General features: G+C 40.2%; 1 long non-coding RNA gene across 1 annotated transcript in view; it reads left to right on the top strand.

Annotated features, from left to right (window-relative positions):
* LOC122440098 overlaps positions 1–9732 on the top strand; it is an 85289-nt gene extending 75557 nt beyond the window's left edge. Inside the window, exon 3 of the long non-coding RNA XR_006269047.1 lies at positions 9532–9732. This is a non-coding gene — a long non-coding RNA (uncharacterized LOC122440098). The remainder of the gene's footprint in view (positions 1–9531) is intronic.
* Positions 9733–23323: the final 13591 nt, after the last annotated feature.

Raw genomic sequence — 23323 nt, 5'->3', positions numbered from 1 at the left:
TGCACATGTAAATGAGGGAGGTTGTCCATTTAACATGACAAGGAGTGAAGGTGATTGTGGCGATTGGACAGCAGGGCCAGTGTAAAGAAATCGTTTTAGTCCTGTCCTGGGATTGTTGCCATGTGGGAATGTAGATTCTTTGGGGATGTTTATTTTTTTCAAGAGAACTTGAAAATTTGAATTTTTCTGTTGAAACTCCCTTGTGCAGATCTGCAAGAACCAATAATCATGTGAATTTATCATATGTCCAGGATATACTTGTGTAAGAGCATCTCTGACAGGTTCAGTGTGACGGAATCCTAGAGAGGCACATCAGACAAACCCTGAAGAGAGCTATGTGGACATTCCATGTACTGCACAAGGTTCCGGATCCTCCTGCTCATTATTCAGTGGGGGGTTCGTATTCTGTGTACTGCATGAAAGAAATATAACCATGTGGTTAAAAAAAAAAAGTGAAACAAGGCAGCCATCTGATGATTCTCAAATGTTGGAAGCTGAAACCAGCTCACACTCCTGCATCTGGAGAGATTTGGGGGGAAATCCATCAATTTTCTCAACATGCAATGGCAAAAGCAATTAGCTTTGTGGGGGAGACCCAGATTCAGTGTTCAAGGGGGAATGCAGTGAGGTTCTGTTTTTTGTAGGGGTGGGACGATGGGTAAATTGCATCTTCTAACAGGGTGACCCTGGCTATGGGTCTAACCCTGGATTTCTGATCACAGGATGCTCACGTGTGGTGACTTTGTCAGGAGGATGTGGCAAACGCTGTGAATGAACTCTTGAGAAGGTAGGTTTCATAGACTTTCATACCCTGAATTCTGTATTCTCACCTGGTCTTCTGAGTAGAATGGTTAATCCCTTGACTAGAGAGTTAGAAGATGTCTTAGAAAAGTGCACTCTGTGTCCAGAGCATTAGAATCATCTGGTTTCTTGGAACATGTAGACTTCTAAAAGGCTAGAGTTTTGCCAAGACTCCCACCATACCTCTTAACCCTCATACTGGGGTGAGGATGTCTGATGCACTTACACAAATAGAGCTTTCTGGGTCTCTCAGGGGTACTTGAAACAACATGTATCACTAGGTAGGATCAGCAGTACCATTGGTGTGGAAAGGCCAGATACCTAGTGTCACCAGTCTGAGAGATGGCAAGCAGACCACTAGAAAAATACCAAAGACCCCTGATTGGGGGAACCTCCTACTCCTAATCCCTGTATCCTTTGGACAGTCTCAGGATGGACTTTATTTCAGATCTTGTGTCTTCTATCCTCCTATAGTCATAAAGACGGACACTTTCTTAGATGGCACACATTGTATCTCCTCCATTCTCCTCATGTTCATGAGAATTTCTGCAACCCTTGTCATGAAGGAAGATGTTCATCTCCTTGAAGTATCAGTCTTCTGGTTCTCAGATACTTGGTCCAAATTTATATCTTAGATTTTGGGAGCACTGTTCAAATTCCTTCATGTTCACCCATATGTTCATCATCACTTGCTATAGACTAATGGCCTGATGGAACAATTCAACTGCTCCTTTAGCAATGCCCTACTCCTACTTATCCTACACAAATCATAACTTCCTCAGATACTGCAGAATCTGCACAGACTCACCTGACTATTCATCCACCCACAATCACTCGAGCAGCTAATGCTTCCTTAATCTCAGGTAGTTAACTATCACCTATAGAAGTCACAGTCCATTCAGAAGGACTTATAGCACATTCTGATAATCCTAAGAACTAAGTAAAACATAATTTGCTTGTCACTAAACCCAAGAAGAGGTTATTTAACTTAGATAAGTCATCTGGTTTATTATCAAGAAAATAGCTGTGTATGATTACAACTATAGGACTGGTCCTGGTAGCCTAATATTCCCTTTCATGGCTATCTTCCACAAATGGCCCTTTTTTAAAGCTCCCCAGGCCCTTCCCAAAGGAACCTGGGAATTACCTTCTGCCCCATGAATATAGGGCTTCCCAGGTGGTGCTAGTGTTAAAGAACCTGCCTGCCAAAGCAGGAGACATAAAAGATGTGGATTTGATCCCTGGGTTGGGAAGATTCCCTGGAGGAGGGCATGGCAACCCACTGCAGTATTCTTGCCTGGATAATTCCATGGATGGGCTACAGTCCATAGGGTTGCAAAGAGGCAGACATGACTGAAATGACTTAGCACTCACGCACACACCCACAAATATAGCAGCAATGCGTCATACCCCACAGCGGGAACATGTGAGAGCCAACGGTGAACAGCAGTGTGGCAGTGCCTGGTCTGGACTGGACTGGCTCTCTGCCTACCCTATGGAGATGCCCCCTACCCCTGCCCCCAGCCCCACAGAACTCTCATCAAATGGCTTGACTCAAAACACATTTTCTCAAAACAGAAGATCCTAAAATTTAGGAACTCCTATATTCCTGATTTGTCCATTGTAATACTTTCCATCCGTCATCCAGTTCAAATGATGACTTAATTTGTCATATGTTCCCTGCCCACACAGCCAGAACTAATGGATTCTTCCTCTGAGCTTCCATAGGCATCTCCTGTAGGGGAAGCAAAGAATAGCTGCAAACTCTAGAGCCTTCACAGTGTGATGGTTGTGTACAAATAAGAAATATTATATTATTTAATCCCTACAATCACATTGTGAGATAGTATTTGTAGCTCCATGTATAGATAAGAAAACTAAGACTTGAAAAAGTAATTACAACTTGCTTGAGGTCACATAGATATTAAATAGCAGAACCAGAATTCATGTTTCTTTCACATTAAAAGTCTGTGCTTCTCTCTGTAGCATAGTTTTCCAATTTATTTCATTTCTTCTGTAATGTATTCAGTCTTCAAAGAGAATGAGCTGGAGAGTGCATGCCTAACTTAAAACATTCAAATTGGACAGTCAATAAAGCAAGCCAACAAAACAAGGCTGTAGACCGGATTTACCTACAGGCTGTGGGTTTGCAAACCATGGTTAAACACCTGATTCTATAACTAAAGATCTTCAGGGTCTGGAAACTCCCCATTTAGCAAACCCCCTGTGTCTTGTCCAGGCCTTTTCCCAATAATAAATAGATAAGATGTCCACTCAGTGAAATGAGAAAATGAGAAACTTGCCTTTAATCTTCCAACTCATAGTCATTTTTGTTTCTATAGACTCTATCCATACCAAGGTAATTTAAAACTATTAAAATAGTTTGACTAACACCTGCCCCCTCTCAATCACTCATCTAGAATTTCGAGCTGAAAGATGAGACACCAAGACCAAACCTTGCATATTGATCTGATTCGTTTTTTTGGCCTCAAAAATCACAACACAGATGCTTGGTTTCCCAGTGGCCCTGAAGATGTGACCTGCTGAACAGGGCAGAGTGGTTTTACTCCTGAGAGGAAATTTTTTTTTTTTTTAATCCATAAGCTGTGTTTAAATGAGGGTGTTACACAGTGAAACCTTGAATGAAACTTAGGTGTGTCTCATGAAAATGCCAGTGGGAACAATGGCTCCAGCCAGTTCCTCATTCTATAAAATACCCATCCCCACTAGCCAGTTCATCAATCTAACTGGCCTCAAGGAGAAACTCTGGTATGTGGTTTGCAGAAAATGAAAGAGAACTGCTTCAGGGAAACAAAAATCCAAAAAAATCTGTCATTAACTGTTGGTTTTCTGACAAGGAAGATTTATGAGTAATCTTATTTTATAAAAATTATAAAGCATCTGAACTAAAAATAGGTACCTGACCCAAACTAGAAGATGAAGAGATTATTTTGTCATTCAAGAATGCATTTGCTTTCATGTTCTACTACTGTAGACTTTGTATAAATTTGCACATACTAATTTTCTTGGTATGAAGGTCAAGGTTGTCCTTAACATAGAAGGTCCTACTTATGGCAGAATTTCCAAATTTATCTTAAAGAAGGATAATTGTCCTGTAATAATTTTAAACCCATGCTCATGGGTAGAGTCATTTCAAGCAAATGCTGATACATTTTGGAACTCTTCCCAATAAACTTTGAGGTTTTGACATCATTTATTATCATTCTGTGGCTACATTAACTACTATTTTAAGGGCAGCCACAAAGATTGACCATGTGTAACTGGAAATCTTAAAACTCTTAAGTTTATTTAAAGTGTAATTACCACATGTTTTGAATTAAACTTTGTACTACTTTGCCCAGATTTCTTCAAATAAACTTATCCTTGGACAGACAAGTACAGTATGCTAATATAATATATAGGACAATCTAAGTCTGTAACTTTAACAGCTTAGTTTTACATCCTTGCATTTAGTTGCATCTTGAAAATTTCTCAGTAAATCAAAGACTTGTCTCTGTTTCTATCAGCAGTACTGGAGATGTTTTAAGTTTTCTCTTGATCCTGGGATTTTGATTCCCCAAATCTCACCCCATTCCCTAATCCAAAAGCATGCATCTTTCTGTATTTTATCATTGTATTATATATTTTCTTGAATATTAAATTAATATTCAGTGTTTCATTATTATGACCATATACATATGTAAGTAGGTAAATATAGTTCATTGCATATATGGTCATATTATGCTATATTTAATATATAGGAAATTCTTTTTATTTTCCCTGAAATTAATGATCCCAGTGTCTTAAGATGGATATGCACTCTGCACCTCATTCTTTGCTGACTTCCATATGGCCACTTTGCACAATTATATTACCCACCTGACCCAGAAGAAATTGTTTTCTGTGATCCTATAATCCCAGCTAGTACTTTCTAAAAGAATTCTAAGACTCCTTTCACTTTCACACTCAGGTCATATATTAAGTTCCTTTTTTTTTTTCCATAGAAATTCCCTCCTCGAATCCTCTCGCCTTTTCTGATGTGTACTGATTGTTTTCTAGATCCACTGTACAACTGTTGTCTTGGAACTTCTGCTCTAGGAAATGGTAGATTACCAAAGTACTCAATATCCTTTACCCATATCTGAATCCCCACCCCTTACAATGTGTCTTTGCAGCTTCTCTCAGTGGAATTTATTTCCCTGCCTTTGAGACTTGACTGGCTTTGTGACTGACTGTAGCCAACAGAATGCACCAGAAGTGATGATGTGCCTCTTCCTCCTAGGTTCATTTCCTCTTTCGCTCTTGGAACCCTGCTGCCCCTATGAGAACAATCCCAGTCTAGCTGGAGGATGAACATTTATGTGAAACCAAGCTGATCTACTCCACTGAGGCTGTCCTAGAATAGGTAAACCCTAGTTGATCTAGAATTAGATTGCCAATTAGAAGAATTATGCATCTCAGCCTAGCTCAACTGGCCAAACTGCAGAATCTCTAGCTAAATAAATAGTTGCTATTTTAAGCCACTAAATTTTAGAGTAGTTATGCAAAATTTGTTACAGTGGTTTCCAAAAGAAGGTGCCAGATGAAATTTGGGAGGAGTATAAAGACAGCATGTTGAGGATGTAGTGATGGTGTTGGTCCTCACTAGGCACTAAAAGCTGGGGATTTGATCTGGATTTGATGTATCAGCAGCAACTTTGGTTCCAGAATATGTTGAACGTACTTAAAAAAATTGTAAAGATAATTCACATACTATAAAATTCTCACTTTTAAAGTATACAATCTAGTGGATTTTACTGTATCCACAAATTTATGCAACTATCGCCACTCTCTAATTCCAGGCAGCTTCATCACCCCTAAAAGTAGCCCCACATCTATTAGCAGTCACACTTCATTCCTTTCTCCCCCTACCCCAGCACCCATTAATCTATTTCTGCTCTATGGACTTGCCTATTCTGGACATTTCATATAAATGGAAGCATACAACATGTGGTCTTCTATGCTTGGTTCCTTTCAATTACTGGATAATTTTAGCCCTTATGTTTAGATCTTTGATCCATTTAGAGTTAACTTCTGTATACAGTGTGTGGTAGGGGGTCCACTTTTATTCTTTGCAAGTGGATATCCAGTTGTGTGTATATTTCTAGCTGAATGTATTCAGTGTGGGGCCAAAATTCTTCCCTAAACAATTCTAATACAGGAGGCAAAGATAGCAACACAGGCTCAGAAACACTTTCTCCTAAAATTGTGTGAAGTCTGTATTACTAGACAGACCTCACCCTTGGGCAGCACGGAAGTTCCAGGAATGCAAAAGACAAAAAGGCAAGTGAAACTGAAGTCGTTTAGTACCTTGGATGGAAAAGATAAGCACCGCAAATAATTCCTCATGATTGGGTTCCCAGTATTTCTAATCTTTGTAAGTAGGCAGCAATATCTGGAATGCACTTTGAGAAATGAGATGGTGAGTTTAGAGAGACCACCACAGAAACTGTGAATGAATAGTGCAAATAGTAACATTTGCTGGGAGATTTCACCCAACCAATTTTTCATCCATAGTTCATGGATTCTGAATAATAGACATCAACCGATTGCATGTGAAGATGCTACACCAATAGTTTCCCCATCTACTTTACTCCCCTCAGACATCATTGAATTTTTGTTATATGGTCTTTAGCAACTCTTGGAATGGATTCTCAGAGTATACTTTCGACTGCAGGAGCTGTTGATAGAGGCTGGGGATCATCTGGTTTCCTCAGTTTGGTGGTTTTGGAGCCAGGACTGTAATAATCTTGTGTGTCATTTTAAGTCTTCAGCATCTTAGAAATGGGATTGTGATATTGTGATCAGCCATGAGAAATATATATTTTATTTTTGTTCTGGCACAGAACTCTTAAAACTCTAGGAATTTTCCCAAGAGATGAGAAAGATAAAGTTGTCTTTTGTTATATCAATGAGGTGAAAAGTACCTAAGGATGGGCGTTTCTTGCCAGGGTAGTTAACCACAGGATTAGAGAAGTGGGACCTTCAATTCTACTCCCTCACTCCCCAAAATCTGGAGCTTGAGTTCAGCCACCAATGGTTAATGACTTACTCAATCATGCCTATGTAATGAAGCCTCCAGAAAAACCCAAGAGGATAGGGTTCAGAGAGTTTCCTGGTTGGTGAGCAAATAGATATGAAGAGAGTGGTGCCCCAGAAGGGCATGGGAACTCCTAATCCTTTTCTCTAGCTTGTCCTATGCATCTCTCCCATCTGGCTATTCCTGATTTACATCCTTTAATATCCTTTGTAATAAACCAGTAATCTACTGAGTAAACAGGTTTCCTGAGTTTTGTAAGCTGCTCTAACAAATTAATCAAATCCAAGAAGGGGGTCATGGGAACCTCTGATATATAGCCAGTCTGTCAAAGCCACAGGTAACAACCTGGACTTGCAATTGGCATCTGAAATGTAGGACAGTCTTGTGAGACTTTGTCCTTTACCTGTGGAGTCTAATACTGTCTCCTAGTAAGTGTCAGAATTGAATTGAATTATAGGACTCCCAGTTGGTGTCTGAGAATTATGTGATGGTATGGAAAACCTACACACATCAGAATTGGGCTCAGCAGCTGAAGGATGCACACAGAGAATTGGCATGAACTAAATGCCACTTTGATGTCAAGAAGGAATTACATCCATCCTAAGGACAGACAACCCAGGACAGGGCTGCTGAAGGAACAATAGTTTTACTGAGGCATTAAGAACTCCTTTACCTGACAGATGCAAGGATACTACATTAGGAAGGGTGTATTTTGAACTATAAGAATTTCAGACTGGATCATGAACTCACTTGATCAAGAAAAACTGATTTTTAACTTGAACACCTTTGGACTTCAACTCGCAACAACTTTTACTCACAAAGGCAAGAAAATTTGATTTGGATTTTAAAATGCAATGCTTTTGAATTGTAATATGATAATGGGAGAGTGTGTATATTAAAATCTGAGCCGTCTCTACATTGTTGACATTTTATTATTAGAGTATCTTTCTGCAGTTTTTTATTGGATATTTTCATGTTGTCACTTAATCTCATTACCGACTCTCTCATATGTTATGTCAGACAGTGTGCCTGGACATTATTTAGGGCAAAAAATAAAACAGTGAATGGGTTTTCAGCTTTGGCTGCAAAAGAAATTTGAAATTAATTTACTTATTGCATCCTTCAAACTCATTTTTAGAGCTTTCCAGGTGGAAAATCAATATTGATTCCCAATGGTCTCAGGAGGATGCCTAAAAGAGAATGTTGTGGGGATGACTTCATGAAGCACTCTTCTGATGTATGTATGCATGTTCAGTTGTGTCTGACTCTTTGCGACTCTGTGGACTGCAGCCTACCAGCCTCCTAAGTCTATGGGATTTCCCAGGCAAGAATATTGGAGTGGGTTGCCATTTCCTCCCTCTGGGGACCTTCCTGACTCAGCGATTGAACCTGTGTCTCTTGCATCTTCTGCATTGGCAGGTGGATTCTTTACCACTGACCCACTTGGGAAGCCCACTCTTCTGATAGACATCTATTTTCACCCCAGAATAATAGCCAGCCACCCCCATCCCCAACTGACTATATACTTCATGATTAAGCCCAATATGTTAAGGCGGAAAAAAAAAACAAAGTTAGCGAATTTTTTTGGAGTAATATTTCTCTTCCAGATGTTTTTCTCCATGTGGGGAGATCTCATGTAGTATAATTCTTGTCCCTTTTCTCCCCTTCACCTGATTCCACAGGGGAGGACCCAAGCTTCTCACTGCAAGGTGCTTGGTTTTTCAAAAGTAATATCTAGAAAGTAAGCGTTCTAAGCACCTTGGGCAGAAGCTGTCTGCTTAAGATAAAGTAGCTTCAGTGGTCCCAGAAAGTTATGTCTGTTATATTCAATTCATTAAATAAGTCACTAAAGCCAGTTTGGTTTCCAGGGGAGCAGTATTAGACTGTACCTTTTGATGTGAGAGACAGTAGGCTTATCTGCAAAGTAGGATTGATGGTGGCCTTCTCTGGAGATTATCTACTATACATACTGTATCTTTTCCCATCCCTTCACTTTCAACCTGTTTATACTCATAATTAAAATGTTTCTTAGAGGCAGCATGATGTTGGGTCTTGATTTATTTTAATACAAACTAATCATTTCTACCACTTAATATACATGTTTAGTTCATTTACACATAATATCGTTATTGGTATAGCTGCATGGAAGTCTCCCATGTTACTGTTTTATATTTAACCCATTTGTTCCTCTACTTTTTCCTCCTCTCTGGAGCAAATTGCACTTGTTTTAGTATCCCATTTCTGTTTATGTATTATCTTCATAATTCTTTGTGTTAAATTTGCTTTTAGTAATTACTTTGGAGTGTACAATATGAATTATTTAATTGTCATCTCCTTTAATGAACAGCATAAGTACCTTCCACACTTTGTATTCTTATCATTTTATACGTTACCACTATATATATTATAAATACCATAACCATGTTTCTGTTTTGGTTTTAGTTAAAAGTTTGTTAAAGAAAAACATGTTTATGTGTAAATAGAATCTATACTATCCCATAAGGAAATCATATGTGTATGTATAATACATATTATGTTATATAAAAGAAATATGTATGTGTGTGTATACATACGAATCTATGACAGATAAATGGATAGATAGACTCCATCTCAAGGGGCATCTCTCTCAAATCTCCTCTCCTTCTCTTTAGGTCAGTACTCCCAAGCACTGAGAGAAGACCCATGGAAGAGACCTGGTGAGTGATTGGAGTCTTGCCTTGTGGCTTGCTGAAGCTTCTTTGAATTGTAATCAATCATGCTTCCCATATGAGACTATTAAAAGGTCATTAGAATTTTGACTACTAAGTCTGTGGATGGATTTTCTTCTCCTGCTGAAGCTGTGCCAGGTATGAGGCCAGTGTTCGGCCCTTTTTCTCCTGGAAAGCATTCCTCACTCTCTGGGGTGCAGTTCATTTGGGTTTCTTTGTGTCCTCTTCTTATGGGTTTCAAAGTATGATTCTGCAGCTTTTCCAGCCTTCTGTTGTTGAGTTTTTGTTCCTTTCTACATATGAATTAGAGAAGAATTTTTCCAAATTCCTTAGAATTAAGAGAATTCACATTTAGGGTCCCTTCAACCTCAGAGGAATTTGTCAAATTCAAGTTTCCCACTCCAGTTTCAGCTTAAATATCATTTCCTTAGGAGAGAGTTCCTCTAATAATCCTTTTATTTCTCTTCTAATTGTAAATCATTTTCTTTGTGAGATTCTCAGTAGTTGTGATAGTGATAGGACTAATACTCTGTGATTAATGTGGCTACTGTAACCGAAAACACGAACAGATAGGGGGAAGAGAGGATTTTCTGGATAGCAGTTGTGTTTTTGTCTGCCTTGCGTTCTATTTGTTGTCTTTAACTATCAGTGGCCCCCATTCCTTTGGACAAATGCTTCTCATATGTTCTCTAGAGACTTAAGGACGGTTATTGTACAGCACCGCCTAGTTATACCTCATTCCTGTTCTAGGTAGGTAAGCGATGGAGGCTGAGCCAACCAGAGAACCCTACTAAGTACCAACATCAGTGTTATTCATTGCAAGGCACACAGTACTGCATACCCAAGGTTGCAAGACACAGTCTCCCAACTTAAGCTTAGTCAATACAGGCAATTCATGTATTTATGACACTGAAAAGGACAAGAAGTTTGTTTCAAAAATTGGATCACAAGCATTTTTTTTTTCAACATGTGGATTTCATTTAATAATGAAAATAATGCATGTTAATGTATGTTCTACTTTTGTATCATTTTAGACATGACATTATTTAATAGGTTCTTATCAGCATGATAGGTCAAGGGACCTGGTTTCATTACTAATTCTTTAGCAGCTGGTTGAATATTCTGCAGTTATACAATAAACTACTGTATACCTGCTTGGGGAGATAATACCTTACATCCTAAATGGAAATTACCAGTACCACTGCAGCTCATTTAAAAAAAAAAAAAAAGGTTATTATGGAGAAAACACATCTATGGCAATAATAATTTCCTTTTTAATTTCAAATGGTCTACTTTTAGGGATTCAGCATCAGTATAATGCAACCTGTAGTAGGGTCCATCTACCTGCCTTTCTTTCACCCTTCTTAAACTTCTCTGTTTTCTCTCCCTTATTTCTCTCTCTCTTGCTTGCTTCTCATCCACTTCTTCCTTCATTTCCATTCCTCTTTATGACATATACCCCCATTTCACTTTTGTTAGAATGCATATAAGAGAGATAATAAAACTTAATAAAATGGCCATTTACTAAGACAGTTTGGGTCAATGAAGAATCTCTGCAATGTTATTTTTCTGAGAGTGGGCTAGTTTCTCTTAAAATCATTTAGGGAAGAGAATTTCCCAAAATGAGGATCTGGCTAAGCCTGACGGGCTCTGGGGCAGGGTTACCACCTCTCCAGGGCTCTCTAGGTGGTGGATTGTGATGATAAAACCAGCTCTGAGTACAGGAGATTTTCATTTGATGAGTGGTCTGAACATCTACTTAGTGGTTATAAAATATTTGCTGCTGAAAGCCACAAAGCATTGATAAACAGATCCTGGACAGCTGAGTTATTGCAATCTACTTAACATGAGGAGAACAAATTATGAGTCAAATGGTCCTGTTTAATAACCCTACTCAGGGCAGAGGGCTGCTCAAGGCTGGTGTTAACCCTGCCTGCACCGCGTCTGGCTGAAATCCTGGCAAGGGCAGTGCAGGATGGAAGGGATTCAGGTGGGTTTGCCATTAGGTCCTAAGGTACGCAGAGAGGAAATTTTAAAAGGCCCATCTGGTAAAGGAAATAAACAATTTGTAAAACTGCTGTATGATATTGTATACACTACCTAGACCCCCCTTTGTGGTTTACATTTCATCTTCCTTATATTACACATGTTTAGGCTTATTAAATCTTGGCTTTGGCATAATCCTGTATGCTTTTTATGCTATTGGGGGAAGGGAAGGAAAATTTGTCTGTTTTCCATTAGTCATTTGAACTTAGGTCGGTCATCTTCGCCCAAGCGCTGTAAATACTCTCATTGAAATCTAACTCCTTTTCTGTATTTCCAAGATTAGGCATTTCGTTAACGTGGCCAGAAAGGGATGGTTTCACATTGCTCATGAGAAACAGACTTGAAATACGTTTCTTGTGAACGTTATTTTAAAAAGGAAATGAATTTAAAATAGCATTTGTTTCTTAACTGGCTCCCAAGCAAGCTTTTGGGGGTGTGTGTGGAAAGCACATGCGTGTGGAGGGGGAGTGAGCAGAGTGCTAAGAGTGGGCAGTGAGCGAGCTAGAAGCATTTCCCATGACCTGAACATTGTTCTGAGGTTTTGCTTAATCAGGGCTACGAGGTGTTATTTGAGCCTTACCCAAATTGAGGTGTCACATCTCTGTCCTGCATCTCTACTTCATTCACTAGCACTCTGTACACCCATGTGCACCTCCTCCGGCAAAAAGCACATACACATGCATAAGCATGGGCTTCTCTGGTAACTTAGATGGTTAAGAATCCACCTGGAATGTGGGAGACCTGGGTTCAATCCCTGAATTGAGAAGATCCTCCGGAGGAAGTCGTGGAACCCACTCCAATATTCTTGCCTGGACAATCCCCTTGGACAGAGGAGTCTTGTGGGCTATAGTCCATGGGATCGCAAAGAGTCGGATGCAACTGAGCGACTATCACTCACTCACCCACCCACATGCGTGCACACACATGCACTCTAGGCTTGAGTCCTGATTGCTCTGAAGCTTTTTATTCCTACAAGTCATTTTCATTCTTTCCTTGACCCCCAAGGTGGAATTCACTGCTGGAAATCTACCTGCAGAATCCAGATGTTCTGCAGACAAAGAATTAGAAGTAAAAGGTATGCAAAGTATATGTTTAAAGAAAGTACACAAAACCAAATTAAGCCACACAGTATTGTTGTCTCTATTGGCATACTCCCAAGAGTTCCAAATTGGTTTGCCTGAGTCAAGAATTTCCTTAAATGACATGCTCTGTGCTAGGAAGGCGTTTAAGGCCTCTTCACCTTAGAGTGCAAACCTAGAAAGCAAAGTCTCGATTTGGCATGTCACTTAAACCATGATTAGTGGAGTGTATCAGCAGGCTAGAAATAGCTGCATTTGCGAACCTCATGTTCTCCAGCTCTTGACTGTCCGCCAAGCCCCAAATCAATCCCAAAGAATGAAAAATAAGATAATAATGAGAAAATGGACTTTTCAAGCCAAAACCCAGGAAAGGACCTTAGTTTTCTTATGCTGACTTCAGGCCACATAAAGCAAGGAGTGGTGACCCTGTCCTATCTTTAGACAGTTTTCTGTGTGACTATACATAGACCCTTCCTTCTCTTTAGGTCTTGGTTTCTTTTTGAGTAAACTGGGGACAAGTTTTGCTGACTTCCTCCTTTGGAATATAATGGATTCTTATATCTAAATACATGATGCTGGGATATTTTGAGGGGGAAGGTTTTTGCCAGATACTGAGCTGAATTCCTGTTCTGAGTTAGTATAAGACAGACTTGATTGGTTTTTTTTCCCCCATTAAAATATGTCCTGTGCCTTTCCTGTGACAAGCTACTGTAAAATGTTTCATGAGATCACTTCTGTTTTGAGGCTGTACTTCCTTTGGTCTGAATCTGAGCTGGGTGGGGAATGGGCCCACTTTTAACTTCACCCTATAGAGCCGGGTGGGCATTTACTGCCCCTGTTTGTTATGGAGAAGTAGCCATAAATCAGTGCTCAATTTCCATTTTCTCCTTATTGATGGAATTACTGGAGGAAAACAGCTTGTCTCTCAAGCTCTTGGGGCCCTGCGAGCTGAAAGCTGCATACAATAAAAGTTGTTTTGACAGAAAACTGACCAAACATGACAATGGACGGAGGGAGGGTGAGGAAAGGGAGGGGGAGAGAGGGGACTCGCTTGTTTGTTTTGAACTGAGGCATGCTCTCTTTTTTTCTTTGTTAAATTACTTTTTCATATGAAGGACACAGAGGGAGTGGCCCCTACTGGCAGCCAGAAGGCAGAAAACAAACCCTTTGAAATTTCTAATTTGTTTATAAATGGTCCTCCAGGAGTCGGCTGGAAAATAATTTTGTCTGCCAGAGACAGGGAACAGCTACCCGAGGGTGTTGTGGTGAAAAAAATGACTCTCGAGTTTTGGTCCTTGAATGTCTTACTGTTCAGCACCCGGCAGTTGTTCTGAAATAACTCATCTGGCAGAGATAGAGAATGAAAGAAAAATCCCTCTGCTACTATCTGGCCTGAGTTTCTAGGAAGCTTACTTTCTTCAAAAAAAAGAACTGTTTTTTGATTTGGCTTTACACTGTGTGTCAGTTAATTGTAGAGTTACACCAAGGTCTGTGAAATCTTGTTGGCTAATATGTCGTCTCCTCTCAGACTGTTTTCTCTCTGTGATGTGCTAACCATCAAACTTTTTCTTAATGACACCACAGAGTTTATCTTTCATAGGCAGACCTAATCTGAGGGTGTTTCTGAATGTGGGTGAGACATAGATTTGGAGACAGGGATCTCTGTTCTCAAACATAAGAGGATTTCTAGAAGTTTCCCCCATTTTGTTGTTTGTGTCATGGGGACTAGGATCACCTTTCCTGCATGTGTGTTTATGTTGTGGAGATACCCTCACACCTGGCAGAAGGGAGCAGCAATGTTTCCACAGAAACTTAGATCACTGCCTGGGAAGCCTCAAACAATCCTTTCATTGTATAGTTTGGGATATTGAGACCCAGTGACTTGATGAAGGAGGACAGAATTATGTTTAGAACTCAGGTCTAATTGTTAACCCACAGCTGCTTCCCCTGTTTCTCCCATTCTCATGGCTTCGGTGATGGAAATAATTTTAGGAAATGTGTCGAGTTTAAGTGAATCTCTCTAAATCCATAGATTTGACTCCTCCCCCTAAGCCCGGAAGAGGGTTAGCTATTTGTCATCTGAAGCTGAACGAGTAAATTAGGTGGGTTTGTCCAAATACCTGCCTATTTTTGCCTCTCTCTGGGGTGGTGAAAACTACTAAAATCACAGAACCAGAAAGACTGGTACAACTACAACTTTAAGATCTACAACTTCTTGGCTCTCAGTGTTTCCTGATATCCTCTGCTTGCCTAATTTTTTCAAGCCTGCCTTCTCCTTCAGCTGCCTGACCATCCCTCCAACTTTCTGCTTATTCTCATTCACTGAGCCCACTCTATTTTACAGTGAAAATGGAAGCCGTTAATGGTCTCCTTCAAAAGCCTATCTCTAATCCCCGACCACTTACATCTCTACCCATCTTGTTCTCCTTCATCTATCTGTGATTCATGTCTCTTCTCCCAAGTAACTCCCAAATGACTCATGCCTCTTCTCCCAAATTTGCCCTCTTTACTGGTTCTTTGTTCTTGTTCCTTGTGCTTTTTTCAGAGAGCTCAATCTAGTCGTTGTGCTCTTCCCTGTGTGGTTAGCATGACTCTGTTTTGGGGTTCTTTCCAATTTATGCTTAAGCCACTTCCTCTGACTCCCTATCTTCTTTGGCTCCTGACTTATCTTTCTCTTTTTCTTCACAGCAGATCTTCCTGAAATAAGAAGTCTATGTTACTGCTTCCTTTGTTGTTGTTTTGTTTTGTTTTTTACCTCCCACTCATTCCTCAACCTAAAGTATCTATGTTTTACTTCTGTTATACTTCTGAATCTACTCTTGTAGGTCCCAAGAGATAGCTTGTTGCAAAATTCACTGGATAAATACTTTCTAGGCGTAGTCGTATTTAACCGATGGGCAGTATTTGTTACCATGATATCTTTATCTTAAAAACAATCTCCTTATTGATGACAGAGCATTATATGCTCATGGTTTTTTCCGTAACCCTCCAGCCATTTCATTTCAGAATTCTTTGCATGCTCATTTTCATCTGCCCAGGTTGTTACTCTTGGCATTGGTTAGAGTCTCTCCTAAATTGTATGATCCACCCATTTCATTATGTTTAACTTCTCACCCATATTCTGGCAAATTTCAGATCTTCATTTCCTACATATGTATGTTTTCTAAATTTCAGACCCAGTTATCCAAATGCCTATAAGATGTCTCACTTTGGTTGTTCTACAGGCATCTCCAGCTCAGTACAGAGCAAATCACCCTTTGTTCCAAACCTGTTCTTTCTCCCATATTAATTATCTCAGTGAATAGTAAGAGTTCACCCAGTTGCTCAGGCCAGTCACTCGGGATTTCTTGTTGGCTCTTTTACCTAGTATTTCTTATCATCCTGTGTCTCCAAGACACTGTCACACAACCCTAAATATTTCTCAGTTCCATCCAATTTCCCACATACCTTAATCCCAGCCACTGTCTCTCTTGCTTGAATTACTCCATAGACTTCTAATTGTTCTCTGTATCTTCTGTATTGTTTCCAATTCACTTTCTTTATTGCAGCGAAAGTGGTATTACTACAACAAAAGTCTATTCAAGTCATCATCTAGTTTTTTTCTAGCTCTCCACTGCCCTAAAAGACAGTACCTTAACTCCTTTTTCTGTGAGTTATGTGATCTGGACTCTATCAATTCTACTTCATCTTGCCTGATTTCCCTGCGTATACTCTTTTAACTAGTGAACTTATTTTATTTACTCCAATGTACCTTGCTTTTTTCTCTTTCAGTCAACAGTGATTTCTTGAGCATTTACTGTGCTAAGCACCTTCATTGTTTCCCCTGCTTTCACTCTTTCTTTCCTTCACCCTACTTTAAATGCAGTTGACTCACTCCTTATCTTGGAGTTTGCCTGGGAAGTCTTTCCTGATACCCTTCATATTAAGGTTTCCTACTATATGCTTCCATGGCAGCTTCAGTGTCTTCTATGGCTTACTGCTTTCTTTATAATTGCTTGTTTAATTACTGACCAGTTTTCCCCACCATTTGTACAGGGTTAAGGGCATAGACTGGTCTCTGCATTATTCACTATTGTGTCTCTATTGTCTAGAGTAAAGGAGAGACTTAGTAAATATTTATGGAATGAATAGATGAGTGAATATTTTCAAAGTTTGGAAAGCATAATATTGCCAATAGTATCACCATTCAACTAAAAATAATAAGAAAACTTGCTTCTCACTCAAGGAGTTAAGAAAAGTTTTGTGTAAAGTTTATCCTTTCATTCTGGAGGTCTTTAAAACTTTCTCAGAAAGACCTGGCATAAGAGAAGGGTGAGATGAGATAATTTGTTGACTGGGCACGTTTATAAATGTCTGCAGTGGTTCCTAAGTTAGTCCCACATTGACACAGTTCCAGGAGAGCCATGGCAGGTGAGGTCCTTATTCTCTCGTCCCAGGAGCTAGAGGCTCAAGGAACACTTATGTGGGCATGATTTCCACGTCCAGCCTCCCTCAGGTGTATGAGGAACAGGAAGAATGCAAGAGGAAAAAGAAAAACAGAGAAAAGGAGCACAGGTAGGGAGTGATTGTAGAAGTTTTGCAAACTGTATGTTTAAACTTTACAGCTTAATTTCAGAGCCTAGGGGGCAGTAGCAAGGCATGCTCTAGGGACCATGGCAAGGTTGCTACATGCAATGAGTTCTCAGTATAAAATCACGTAAAGGAGCAAAAATAAAGAATGACAGAGAATAATTTTATAACAGTAAAAAGTTAATGTTCATAGCAATAAAGAGCCCAGGGCTAAGAGGCAAAACTTAATATTTGTGTAAGGGATAGCATGGTCATCATTAATAAGACCAACGGTACACTGTTAATGTGATCAGAGCTAGCAAAGTAGCAAAGATTCACACATGATTATTCTATTAGGTTATTTATAATGTGTGGCTAGTGTAAAAAAAAATCCCCAGGAAATATTCACATATCAAATCTAATGGCAGATCAGATTTAATAAAAGCTATCTTGTTTATTGACTTTTATCATACGTCGTAAACTGTGCTAAGACCTTATAAACATTATTGGATTTAGTCCTCACGTCAACCTTGAAGTGGATATTATTATTCCCATTTCACATACTGACTAGTGTGTTGGGGGTGTCGGAGAATTATGACTCCACACAGCCTGTCTTCTGCAGGGCTGTGTCATCCAGCCATTCTCCTACTTGATGAACACTTAATTCTCATACTAAGGATATCAGTACACATTTCAAACCATAGGATTCAAGTCTCACTGAAATAAAACCATCCAGATTGTGGAAAAGTCCTTTTCTCAACGTGACATGTGTAGGGTGGAGTGATGGAGTGAATGGGAGGATGAGGAAAGAGACTGAAAGTGAACTGCTTCCTTCCCACCCTTAGTTCATGAGTCCTCAGTTGGAGTGATTTGACGTGCTTTGATAAACCACTTATCCTAACATGTTATCTGTAATTTATGTCATCATGTTAAAAATTTGGGCAATATTACTAGAAGATCCCTGCTAGTATATCTTGAATGAATAATACTGTAAGCTAACAATTAAAAAACACCTATTGAGAGAGCTGTATGTGACTCATTTGCAAATAGACATTGGAACCTATTTTAAAGAAGTATCAACGACATATAAGCATACATACTGGACATATAAACAACAAAATAAAATATAAATAAGTACCATGCTGGATATTGTAGTGGGGGTTGATTAAGCAGGCCTTCCTACTGTCCCTTCCCCTTTCTCTGGTGACAGAGTTTATCTTTCTTGTAGGAAATCCATTTTGTCCAAGGCCCTGAGTTTAAGTGTGAGTCCAAGATGTAGACTTAGCCAACCAGAGAGAAAATGCTCCATTCTCATCCTGGATTCATTCAGGAATGGGCGTGTGACTCAAGCTAAACCAATCCCATTCTCTTTCTCGTGAATTTTGAGTCTTGAAGTAAATGACACAAGGTGGGGAGTGAGTTGTTTCTTTGTGAAGGAAGCACTGCAGAGATGACCCATTACTCTCTACCATTAGGAGTTCACGTAACTACCCTGTTTCTGCCCTTCCAGAGGCCTGATGGTCCAATTCCTCCTGCAAGTCTGTGAGACTTTGAGTTTGTCACCTAATTTCTCTTATGTAATTGTATCTTTCTTTTCCATATTTTTGGTTGTTACTTCCTATTTTTTTGTTTGTTAACTAGAGCTGCGTTAGATTCTGATAGAGCAAATTGGTATTAGGAATGGGGTATTGCAGATAACAAAAGCTAAAGGATAAAATTGGCAGAAACATGGCGGGTTGAGGACCCTGGGAATTCTCCCAGTTCTGACTGAGAAGGTGGCAATGCCCATTCAGTGACACCAAAACACCTTCTTCCAATGTCATTGCTTGTAGTTTCTTTGTGCAGAAATGTAGCTGCTAAACTGTAAGTCCATGGGGTCGCACACAGTTGGACACAACCGAACAATAACAAACTGTAAGAGGTTTTATGGGAAAATGTGAGACTCTTGGAATTTGTTGGTTACTTTAAAAAATAATTAGATGAGTCGGTTTATTTTGATGAAAATTATTTCATATCAAGTAAATGCAAATATATTGATCTTTATCACTCAGTTTTCAAGGATTAAGTAGAGTTCCCTGTCCTAAATAGGAAGTCCTTGTTGACCATCTATTTAACATATAGTAGTGTATTTATATCAATCCCAATTTATCCCTCTCACTGTTTTCCCCTTGGTAACCATAAGTTTTCTAAGTCTGTGATTCTGTTTCTGTTCTGTCAATAAGTTTATTTGTATCAATTTTTGGATTCTGTATATAAGCCACTGGAGAAGGAAATGGCAACCCACTCCGGTATTCTTGCCTGGGAAATCACATGGACAGAGGGGCCTGGTGGGCTATGGTCCACGGGGTTCCAAAGAGTTAGATGTGACTTAGCGATTAAATTGGAGAAGAAAATGGCAACCCACTCCAGTATTCTTGCTTGAAGAATCCTGTGGACAGAGGGTGGGCTGCTGTCCATAGGGTCCCACAGAGTCAGACATGACTGACGTGACTTAGCATGCATGCATATAAGTCATATCATATGATATTTGTCTTTCTCATTCATTTAGTATGATAATCTTTAGGTCCACCCATGATGCTGCAAATGGTATTATTTCATTTTTTATGGCTGAATAATATTTCATTGTATATATGTACCACATTGTCTTTTTAAAATTAATGAACTTAATTTACCTTTTAGAGCAGTTTTAGGTCCACAGAACCATTGAACAGAAAGTTCCCCTGTCTCCCCAAACATACTACCTCCTCTTGTTGATTATTTTTTAAGATTTTTGATAAAGTATTCTAATAAAGGTACCAGCCACCGTCTAAGCTAGACCATCTGAAATCAGAGAGGAGAGGAGAGAACGCTGCTGGGACGACAGTTTCAATTGAGGACTATGAGGATGGACTGTCATGGGGGCACCTCAGTAAGAGAAGTAGAAAGAGAACCCTAACTTAGATTCAGAGACCACACCTGGACAAATTCTCTGACTTCAATTGCTTGTATGTGGAGTTTTCTAGAAGGTTAGTTGTGCAGTGACCAAGTGAAGTTTTAAGGTGCTTATTCTGCAAGGTCTGCAATTTCCCATCCCTCCAAATTTAATGAACAAGGATTGGGCTGTTATGGCAAGTAAGCCCTCAGGAAAGGAGTATTCTTCGATAAAAGTGAAAGTGTTAGTCACTCAGTCATGTCCAACTCTTTGCAACCTATGGACTGTAGCCCCCCAGGCTCTTCTGTCCTTGGAATTGTCCAGGCAAGAATACTGGAGTGGGTTGTCATGCCCTTCTCCAGGGATGTCTCTGACCCAGGGATTGAACCTGGGTTTCCTGCATTGCAGGCAGACTCTTTACTATCTGAGCCACCAAGGATGTTGACATAGTTCTCTTATATTCTCATGATTACAAGGAGCAATGGACATGGATGATTTTCCCAGAGGATAGAATCAGGGCAGTTATACTAAATGACCGAGGAAGCCACCTTATTGCCTGGATAGGGAATCTTTGTAATCCTTGTCTGGCAGGATATATGCTTGGGGCTGTAGCCATTGTAGGTGGTTTCTAAGTGGTAGTTCTTGGTATGGGCTTCCCTGGTGGCTCAGATGGTAAAGAATCTACCTGCAATGCAGGAGACCCAGGTTCAGCCCCTGGGTAGGGAAGATCCCCTGGAGAAGGGAATGGCTATATTTATCTTGTTTTACCTTCATCCCTATGTCTGGAGTGTGTTAGGTGGTTCATTTCACGGGTGGTTACAGCTTTTAGAACATGACTTGCTTTGACTGAAATCAGGGGTGCTGAATGAACATGGAGCTGGATATGGTAACTGGACAGACCTTTGGTTTGTCTCTTTTGAATAGTGTACGTCTGGTTGTTAGTAGAAGAGTTCATAGTGAAATTGTTTTGGAAAGTGTTTTTCTCATGGTACGTATGATAGTGTGATACAAATATTAACCAGACAAGTGGTAGAATACAGTGGAGATCTGTGTTATTCCCAGCATCCCATATGCCCTCTTGAAAGAAAGAGCCTGGTTTTCTGTGGGGCAACCATTTCTTTGGTGTAAAGTGCAGGCTAACCATCACATCCTCTCCCAGTACCTTCCTCATAAATGGATTGGATGTGTAACACAGGCTGTTCAATACTAAATGTCTCCTTTCCTCTGGTCACAGTAACTGGTTTAAGGTTGGATATGTGATCTAAGCCAGGATCAGGAGAGCCCTCTGTGTGATGTTTGTGTTAGCATTATGAAAGAAATGCTTTCTTTTTACTGGAACAGCTAAATTAGTAGGATATGAGTCTTGAACTGCCCACAGGCACAGGCTGGCCGCATGGAGAGAGCCTTTTGGGGGATTGGAGAGAGAGTGAATGAGTAAGCCGAAATCTTGCTTTTATATTTTGAGCCTTGAAAATGGCTAAAGTCATCTTTCTTTTCCTAAGCTACTTTACATACTGTCGCACACATTTCAGTATTAGGGAGCAAAGAAGTATCAGTACTAGGGAGCAAAGAACTATCAGTAGTTAGTTATCTCCTTGCAGGACAGCTGCAAAGAAGACAAGGCATTTGAGATGGGTATAGAAGGATGAGCAAAGGTTTTCCAATCGGAGAGCATGAATGAAAAGGCATTTGTGCAGAGGTAACAGCATGATGAAATGTAGACTTTCAGGAGCATGCGCTTTATCAAGGGAATGGACATTGCAAATGTGGCATGTGGGGTGGAGAGACGGAGGATAATTCTTTGGATAGTGTGGGAGTGGATGATGAAGGGTATTTTTGCTGTCTAGGTGGTTCCAGCTTCATCATATTATCTTTGAGGGTATTTAAGTCGCAGAGCTGTGAGATCCCACCAGAGGAGGGAAGCAGGGATGCTGGGGTGCAAGGAAGAGCAAAGGCTCAGGGACCATAACGTCTGGAAGCAAATCCTGGCTCCATCACTTATTCTCTCTGTGACTTTGAGTGAATTCTCAAAACTCTTAGAGCCTCAGTTTCCTCATTGTAAAATGGGTCTGATAATAGCATTAGTAGCATTTATAGGTTTGTTACAAAGCTTAAATATGTCAATGTAGACACCTACACAAGTGTTCAACAGGCTGTTTCATAGAGGTATTATTGTCAGTGATTTAGAAATAAAATTCTGGGGAGAGAACTGAGGATTTTTGTAGGGGAGGGGAAGCAGGGGGGAAAATATCGATCATTTGTAAGTGTGGTCCCTTTCACACGGATTCATTTCTCTACCTGAATAACTTCCCCTAATGGACAGAGAGGGCTTCCCTGGTGGCTTAGCAGTAAAGAATCCACCTGTCAGCGCAGGAGATGCAGGTTCAATCCTTGGGTCAGGAAGATCCCCTGGAGAAGATAATGGCAACCCACTCCAAAACTCTTGCCTGAAAAATCCCATGGACAGAGGAGCCTGATGGACTACAGTCCATGGGGTCACAAAGAGTCGGATAAAGGACAACAACAGACAAAGAGGTAGGTCCCATAAGAATAGGATGTAGGACTAACTTGTTTGGGTAGGAGAATGAGAACGGATAAAAGACCAGTTTCAGAGCATATAATGCCACCTAGAAGACGGACTTGGGTACAGTTCTCAAGTTGGGGGGCCTTTGGTGGCCAGGAAATGGTCTGAGATCACTGGAGATTTGGAGGAAATGGCTGTGGTTAGGGACACAGACTGCAAAGTCCAGCAACGGTGGGAAAGATTTGCCTAGAGATGGCCTTGATTGTGGCAGATCACGGGAAGTCTTTGAAGATGTGAAGGAGAACCACAAGCAAGGGTCTGCAGGAGAGCAAAGCAAGAGTTCAGAGGGCAAGGGGCCGGATGGTTCAGTTACACCTTAGTAACAAGTTCCATGAGATCCTTAACCATCACAACTAGTCAGGGATTCCACTTGATGTCCCATCACCCAGAACATAGGTTTAGCAAATCCTAAATGTCATTCACCCTATCTGTCAGCAGCAGGAGAGGCAGAGCCCCCTGGCCCACCTCTAGGCTTAAGGCGAAGGCAGAGAATAATTGAAAGTACAGAATGATAAAGAGAAAAGAAAGGAAGAGGGCTCTATAAGAGCTTGAAAACCTGACCTCAAT

This window comes from Cervus canadensis, chromosome 4 (genome assembly GCF_019320065.1).
Source record: "Cervus canadensis isolate Bull #8, Minnesota chromosome 4, ASM1932006v1, whole genome shotgun sequence".
NCBI lineage: Eukaryota > Metazoa > Chordata > Mammalia > Artiodactyla > Cervidae > Cervus > Cervus canadensis.
The sequence above is the reverse complement of the archived record's forward strand: the minus strand, read 5'-3'. Positions and strand labels throughout refer to the sequence as shown.